Genomic DNA, 9,399 nt, shown 5'->3' with positions numbered 1-9,399 from the left:
CATTTCAAAGGACAATCAAAATTTTCTCTTCTCCCTATTCCAAGAGTCTAGATAAAAAAAGGCTCTAGGGATCATTGGGGAGAAAAGAAATAAAGAAAATTTTTCTTCTCCTCATAATTTTTCTAAGTTTCTTTTGAGCTATCTGCAAGCGTGAACGTGCTCTTCTTTCTTCCCTGGAGGCGCACTGACAGGGAAGACGTGGTTTTGTATTGGGTCGTCGTATCTCTAGGAGATCTGTGCCAGCAGACCCGTGCGTGGGGGGCATAAACTTTCCTGGGACAGCGCATCAGCGTGCTTCGATCCACAGGCCATCTTCTCTCTCTTTCTTCATTTTATTATTATATTGTCAAGTTAGTTATTTGCTAGGTTATTCTTCTTATTTATTGTTTTTGAATATTAAAAATATTTAATTATATTTGTGCATCTAGGCTAACAATCCAGGAAAGTTTATGTACGGTTAGCACTAGATTTTAGATTGCAATATTTATTAAATATTTTGCTGCATAATTATAAATTGTTCTATTTTAGCTGTTACACATTTATGCTAGCTTTACTTTAGTACTTAATTTTTCAAGCAAAATATTAGATTGCTTAACCTCCAAGAGGTTTATTAATACCTCCATTTGGACTCCTTACGGAGTAATTTCCAGATTCCATTCAAACGAAAATTCGGAAATTGGTTAATTCATAGGAGCTAGCTTAATATTGTACTTAGGATAAAATTGAACGATATCTAGTGAAATTATCTATTGAATAACGGTGTCTAAGAAAAGTTTGTCAAAAAGGCATACGTGCCTAAGAAAGGCTGGTACTTAAGTGAGCCAAGTGCTCCACCACCGATCTGGAGCTGATCTAGCTGTTATTCTTTGGATTTTTCAATTAGACATCTAAAGTTCAATTTAAATATCAGTGCAATAATTTGACATAAACCTTCTCATTTCCACAGGTGTCAAAATTGTGTTAAGCTACAAACTAATGGCTTCCCACGCATCTGAAAATCTTAGTGCTAAACCTGAAAAATTTGATGGTCAAAACTTTAGAAGGTGGCAGAATCAAATGTGGTTCTGGCTCACCACCTTAGGCTTGATCTCCGCCATTGGTGGGTCTAACCCATCTGCTTCACGACCTTCTACTCGCAACAACCCAAACCTTGCTCCTTCTGATGATGCATCCTCCACTAGGACTCCATAAGAAACCAACTACCACTGTCTTCATAGAATTCTAGGAGCCCTTTCTGATAGGCTTTATGATATTTATTATATAGCTAAGAGTGCCAAAGATCTCTAGGATACCTTAGAAAATAAATATGGACTTGATGATGCCGGGGTAAAGAGATTCAAAGCTTCTGACTTTAGCAAGTTTAAATTTGTTGATTCCAAATCTATGAATGATCAAATCCATGAATATGAAACATTGATTCTTCAACTCCAGGCAAATGGAACCCACTTAGATGAGTCTTTCCAAGTTGCCTGTATTATAGACAAACCTCCCTCTACCTGGTCAGACTTTGCCAAGACTTTGAGCCACACCCAAGGTGATCTGTCTCTAACCCAAGTCCTAAATTCTATTAGGATTGAAGAACAACATCGCCTTAGAGAAAAATCTCACTCCTCCAATCCTTTGCCCAAAGTCAACAATGTTGAATCCAAGCCCAAATCCAAAAATCAGAATCGTTTTTTCCGTCCCAACCACAATAAGTCCTTCAAGAAGAAATCATTCAAGTTCAAACCAAAGGTTCAGTTTAAAGCTAGTCAACCATAGGAACTCCTTTCAGCCCAACAACAGAAAACCCAACTTCTCTCAGAACCAGAAGAAAGAGAAAGAAGGAGAATCTGTTCGTTGCTGTTTTGTCTGTGGTCGGACCAACCATATGGCCAACCAATGCTTCTACAAGATCACTACTCCTCGTCAACCTAGAAGTAAGGGTCCTACCACTTCTGGTGCCCAGGCCAACATGGTGACCTGTGGGGCTAACTCCTTTGAGACTGCTATCAGGTCTGTTTCCTTCATACCTAAAGTTAACATGACACAATTAGCACTTGACTGGTGGATTGATACCGGAGCTAGTATACATGTTTGTTCTGATCGCTCCTGGTTTTCATCTTATCAGATCTCATGTAGAGGAACTGTGACCATGGGTAATAATGCTGTGGCGCGCGTGCTTGGAGCGGGACGAGTGGATCTGACACTTACCTCTGGAAAGATCCTTACTCTGCAAGGCATGCACCACGTTCCAGACATCCGTAGAAATCTAGTTAGTGGATCCTTGCTTGTCCAGCAAGGATACCGAATTGTTTTTGAATCAAATAAAGTTGTTGTAACCCATGGTGTCTCTTTCATCGGAAAAGGTTTTCTTTGTGATGGATTGTTTAAACTCAATGTAATTATTCCATCTATGAATGAAAATTCTATTGTTCTTCATATTGACTCTCCTGTTGTCTGGCATAGTAGGCTGGGACATGTAAACTATAGTTCAATTAAAAGATTAATGCACTTGAATTTAATCCCAAAATCAGAAATTAAGAATAATGATAAATGTGAGATATGTGTAGAGGCCAAATTACCTAAAAAACCCTTTCACTCTGTAAGTAGAGATTCTGATCTCCTTGAACTCATACATAGTGATGTATGTAACTCAGGGAGAACCTCAAGGGGTGGAAACAAATATTTTGTAACTTTCATAGATGACCTTTCTAGATTCTGTCACCTCTATCTTATCAAAGCTAAAAATGAGGTCTTAAATAAATTCAAAGTCTATAAAGCAGAGGCTGAAAACCAACTAGATAAAAAGATTAAAATCTTAAGGTCTGATAGAGGAGGTGAATATACCTCTTTTGAGCTGACCCAGTTCTGTGAAGAACATGGGATAATTCATGAAGTAACAGCTCCTTATTCACCCCAATCTAATGGAGTAGCTGAGAGAAAGAATAGAACCTTAATGGATATGGTTAACTCTATGTTAATTAGTTCAGGTGCACCAGAAAATCTTTGGGGGGAAGCACTAGTAACTGCATCTTATATCTTGAATAGAATTCCATTCAAACATAATGATAAAACTCCATATGAAATCTGGAAACATAGAAAACCTAACTTAAAATATTTAAAAGTGTGGGGGTGCTTAGCTAAAGTAAAAATTCCAGAAAATAAAAGAAAGAAAATTGGACCCAAAATAATAGATGCAATATTTATAGGATATGCAATTAAGAGTAATGCTAATAGATTTTTAGTATTTAACTCTCAAATAAATGAAATTAATAACAACACTATAATGGAAGCAAGAGATGCAATCTACTTTGAAAGTATATTTCCTTTTAAAATAAGGATAAATGATCAAATAAATACCAATAATAACTTAGGGACTAGTTCTAGCAGAACCAGATTTAGAGAAGAAGAAGAAGAAACTGAACCTAGAAGAAGTAAAAGAACTAGAGTTGAAAAGAACTTTGGAGAAGACTACTACACATTTCTAATAGAAGACTCTCCTACTTCTTTAGAGGATGACTTGAAATCTCTAGATGCCCCCTTCTGGAAAGAAGCAATAGATAATGAAATGCAATCTATAATCCAAAACCATACTTGGGAATTGGCAGACCTACCCCTAGGAAGTAAACCCATAGGGTGTAAATGGATCTTTAAGAAGAAACTTAGGCCAGATGGAACTGTAGACAAATATAAGGCTAGGTTAGTAGCCAAAGGTTTTACTCAAAAATCTGGGATTGACTTCTTTGATGTTTATGCCCCTGTAGCTAGAATCACTACTATTAGGATTCTTGTTGCCTTGGCTTCCATTCATAAACTGGTTATACATCAAATGGATGTTAAAACTGCTTTCTTGAATGGGGACCTAGATGAAGAGATCTACATGAACCAACCCGAAGGTTTCGTTGTCCCAGGTCAAGAGAAAAAGGTATGTAGGTTGATTAGATCTCTTTATGGTCTAAAACAAGCCCCCAAACAATGGCACCTTAAATTTGATGAAATAATTCTAACTAATGGATTTAAAATTAATAACACAGATGAATGTGTATATTATAAAAAGAAGAATAACAAAATTATAATTTTATGTTTATATGTAGATGATATCCTAATTTTTGGATCAGACTTAGAAATTATTAATGAAGTAAAACAATTTTTATCTCTAAAATTTGACATGAAAGATTTAGGACAAGCAGACCTAATCCTTAATACTAAAATCATAAGGAATGAAAATGGAATAACTTTGTCCCAAAGCCACTATGTGGAGAAAATTCTTAAAAAGTTTCACTACTCTGATTGTCATCCTGTATCTACTCCCTATAATCCATCTCTTCATCTAAAGAAGAACTTAGGTGATCCAGTCAATCAAAGCTTGTATGCCCAGATCATTGGTTCTTTAGGATTTCTTGCAAATTATACCAGATCTGATATTGCATACTCTGTGAACCGACTAAGTAGATATACTCACAATCCTAATAATGATCATTGGACTGCTCTAGAAAGAATTCTCAGGTACCTTAAGGGTACCATATTTCTAGGATTACACTATTGTGGTTATCCTGCTGTTCTGGAAGGCTATAGTGATGCCAACTGGATCAGTGATACAGTTGACACCAAATCCACCACTGGTTTTGTCTTTCTTTTAGGAGGTGCAGCTGTATCATGAAAGTCTACCAAACAAACTGTAGTGGCTAGGAGCACCATGGAATCTGAAATGATTGCCCTAGATACCACTAGCATTGAAGCCGAGTGGCTTAAAGATCTACTGATAGATTTGCCTATTGAGACTTCACCATTACCTTCTATATCTATTCATTGTGACTGCAGATCTGCTATAGATAAATGCAATCAAAAAAAATGCAAATGTGAAAATGAATAGGCACTTAAAAGTGCGCCATAAATCATTGAGATACAAATTAAAGAATAACTTGATTACACTAAATTTTGTAAGATCCGAAAGGAATCTAGCTGATCAGCTTACCAAAGGATTGTCTAGAACAGTGGTTCTAGAGTTGTCGAGGGGGATGGGGCTAAGCCCATAAGTAAAGTCACCACGGTGGTAACCCAACCTGAAAAGGTTCAATGGGTAGAAACAAGCTAGATAGGTGACTAATGAGGAGCACTATTTGTTTTTCCCATCCCTAGGGCAACAGTGCTCATAAAAAGCAAGGGTTAGGTTGAGTTTTTACTTTTAATGAATCCGAGACCCATGAGGCAGGGTACCTACTTGCTCGTACCCTTTTTCAGGATTCACCTATATGCGTGTAGTCGTGAGGCCGCGACTGTGGGAAGTGGGCTGTTCCCTAATAACACACATGAAGAGATACATGCGCATGGCCGTAAAGCACAAACCCGCTTCGAGCATGTTCACGCTATATTATGTGTGCTGTTGATGAAATCTGAGCCATGGACCAAGGTTCAAGGCATAGTCCACCTTGGCTCCACAGAGGTAATCAATTGTCACTAAGCACCTATTATATAATATAAGATACTCAGCATTTTATTTTGATTTTTTTTTTAAATTTTATTTTGATTTTAAATTTTTTAAATATTTAATTTATGTGGGGGATTGTTGAATTAAATCAAATAATTTAAAATTTGAAAACCAAAATTGGTTAACGGCCAAGTGGCAAGCATCCGTGCACAAGCAAGGGAGCAAACATGGAAGAATTTCTAAATCGGATGGAAACGTTGAAGTCGCACGAGCAGTTCCATGTCCCCCGGCAGCAGTGAATTGAGCAGGTTATTCTGTAGCTTTACATCGGGATCCTATCCCGGCTAGCGGCGCGGCGAAAGAAGCAGAGGCAGCTATTGAACAGGTTTGTCGAGTAAAAGCACGAGTTCCGGTAGACTCGTACAAGCCAACGAGGATTTGTGCTGTTGTATCTGATACCGAATGCACAGCTGCTCAACTTCTTTTTTTGAAGTGAGATCCCAGATCTGAAATTAGCTCGTGCGGTACTCCATATCTCCTCCACGCAGCCCCTCAAGGCAACATAACTCCTATTGTGCCTACCAAGCCTCCAAATATACTAAAGCATCAAGTATCAAAAATTTGAACTTTCCGAGTAGCACAGTGCTGAGTAGGGTGCCGAGCATCAAGTCACCGAATAACCCTTCAGAAAGAGTGCGTCACTTGGTCCCGCCCCCCCCCCCCCGAATGATCGGTGCGGCGGTTAGGCATAAAGCAAACCATGACAAGTGTCATGTATCCAGCGCAGGAGCCAACATGGAAAGGCCCCTCGAAGAAGGAAGGAAGCATGAACGGCCAAGATGCAATAAGCCGAAGAATCAAAGGAGCACAAGAAGACACGTCATCAATCCGCGGGAGGGGAATCTTCTTCTTTTGACGTGCCTGAGCCTATATAAAGGGCTCTAGGGATCATTTCAAAGGACAATCAAAATTTTCTCTTCTCCCTATTCCAAGAGTCTAGATAAAAAAAGGCTCTAGGGATCATTGGGGAGAAAAGAAATAAAGAAAATTTTTCTTCTCCTCATAATTTTTCTAAGTTTCTTTTGAGCTATCTGCAAGCGTGAATGTGCTCTTCTTTCTTCCCTGGAGGCGCACTGACGGGGAAGACGTGGTTCTGTATTGGGTCGTCGTATCTCTAAGAGATCTGTGCCAGCAGACCCATGCGTGGGGGCATAAACTTTCCTGGGACAGCGCATCAGCGTGCTTCGATCCACAGGCCATCTTCTCTCTCTTTCTTCATTTTATTATTATATTGTCAAGTTAGTTATTTGCTAGTTTATTCTTCTCATTTATTGTTTTTGAATATTAAAAATATTTAATTATATTTGTGCATCTAGGCTAACATGTCATCCCTATTAGGGACAAGATATTCACCCAAAACAAAGCCTAAAATGTCATATTGATGTAAATATTTTTAATATAGCTTGCCAAGACAACAGCACCAACAAAATATGGATGTAAGAACACAAAATTGGATGAGATGTCTCATTGAAATAGCTTTACCAGCTACAAGTTTTACATTAGGAATGAGGACCACATGCCCTAGTGGCACTCATAATGCGTAGTATTCATCAACAAAATGGAAAACAATACTGAGAATTTCTTTCTTTTCCTTCTTTTTTTTTTTGAGAAGAAGAGCCGTTAGAATTTCTAATGTTCAAATTAGGAAAGTTAGGATAAAAAGGGGAAGTGTTGTCTCACTGGATCTCTCCTCTTAGCGTGGGAGAGAGGGGAATAGTAAATAGCTAGGTTGGAAAGATGCACGGGCATGCCACCGATGTTCAAATTGGAAACAATAGATAGGAGTAGGCTTCATTGCTTTGACCTTCTAAAGATTTTTGCTGCCAGATGTTGCCTTCTTACGGAATGAAGTGGTAACTATGATGCAACGCTACTGGAGATAAAAGCTAAATAATAAAGATTAAGATAGCAAAAATAACTAGAACAATAAATATATATATTGCCTAATTCGAAATATAGGATGCTAACATAGGATTATAATTTGATATTTATACATCTTCTGTTTAACCATTAAATAGTTGCCTACCTACGATGCTAACACTTGTCATCTTTGGTTGACTCCACTTCTCACGTCCTAATCTCTCGATAATGATTCCGCTTCTTATATCTTGATCTCGAGTCTTTACCCCTGTACCAGGCTGATGACTTCTCTTAGCATCATCTGGGAATTAGCCATTATCTTTATTTAAATTGCAACCCACTATGTCTCTTCAATCATGGGTAGTGACCGCGTGTGGGGGGTATATGGACTACTTCAAATGACTTACATAATTTATTTGCCTTCTAAGATATTGCAATCAATTAGAATACCTGTTGACCCCAAAGGATCGATTATGATGATAACATAATATTTGAGAAGTTATTAATTATTTTACATTGCCTTTAGTATAGAGTAAAGTTAAGGGATGTAGGATGCTAAGAAAGTAAGAAATTAATGAGCTCCAACAGTCCACTATATATTCAAGCATCAGTAGAAAGCAAGAAAGCTAAGAACAAAAAGTGAACAAGTGAGCTTGTCAAGAATTAATTTCAAAAAAGACGAGCTTCATTGGATGATCCATTAAGAGCATTTAGTGAGCTTAGCAAAACTTGTGTAAACTACTCATGAGAAGGCACTGATTTCGCTTCTAACTTTGTAAGAGTTTGTGAAAGAGTTTTAGGTGTTAAAACTTGAAAAAAGGGTCTGACTCTGCTTGATAAGCGGGTTGTAACTGAGCTTTGGGGGTAAAGCTCATTTGAGTTTCGAGATAGCCCATTCAGATAACCCATCAAATTTTGGAAATTTAGTGCAAATTTTTCATAAGTAGGTAGGACAGACTCAACATAATCTGATTTTGGCCAACCTATCTATTTTCTTAACCTGAGTTAGGAAGAATGGCTCAAACTCGAAAGTGGGGGCATACGATATGGTCCATATATAATCGCCCAACTGTGGACTAACATGTGGCACCGAAGGAGACCTATTTAATTGGTCTTAGATTTTCGGAATGTTCCAAATAAGGAAAGGAGAATTTGCTCTCCACTTAACTTCAAACTCCATAGTCCAACCCCGATGGGACAATTACATTTGAAATGTTGTCAAGCAATTTAATTGGCAGTTTGCCTATTAGAATTGGCGCACTCTAATCTTAAGTATGTTTATTTAGATAAGTAATGGTGGAGGTATTTTTTCACAATCTTTGGAAGGTTCATGAAATAGAATCTGCTAAAATTAAAAAATTGATTCAGCACAACTTATCATTGATTTTCTTCTTCTAAAATGATGATTACTATTTTATTTCAATACATTTGAAACACTTAGTTCACCATAAACCATGTCTGCTTGTCAGGAGTTTGAGAACATGCTTTTAAAAGCTTATCTGTCTTGAAGAACAAGTACTTACATGTCTACCTTGTTATCAATTCATCATGGATATTGACAACCAATATTAAGTTTTAGATCAACATCCTCAAGGTAATTTTATTAGTCAAATCAAATTATATATAAAAACTTTATATATTTTTGGGCATGTTAATTGCTCGTTGTTTCATTTTATTACTAGGGATTGCGACTACCGCATATCTTGCCAATTCTATCTTCTTCTATTCAGGAAAGATAGCCATATTAATAGTGTTGTTCGTGCTCATATGTTCGTAGCATTCTTTGAATGAGTGTGCATTTGCCTAACATGCTTTTGTTGTGTAGTTTTGTTTTGTTTGCTTGCATTGTCTTTTAGCAATCACATGTTCTTTTCATCTTTTTGAGAATTCTCTTTATGATATGTAGAAGCAAACCATAGTTATCACACTAACAATTAGCCATGGGAGTTGTTGGTTGGCAAAATACTACTTTGCTTTTGTTGCAAGAGAAGTTGAACTTCCATCTCAAAAAATAGAATAGCATGATGCTCCACAATTTAAAAATGGGCAACTAAAAATTTAAATGGTAT

The sequence above is a fragment of the Phoenix dactylifera genome, unplaced genomic scaffold (genome assembly GCF_009389715.1).
Source record: "Phoenix dactylifera cultivar Barhee BC4 unplaced genomic scaffold, palm_55x_up_171113_PBpolish2nd_filt_p 000117F, whole genome shotgun sequence".
Classification (NCBI taxonomy): Eukaryota; Viridiplantae; Streptophyta; class Magnoliopsida; order Arecales; family Arecaceae; genus Phoenix; species Phoenix dactylifera.
The sequence above is the reverse complement of the archived record's forward strand: the minus strand, read 5'-3'. Positions refer to the sequence as shown.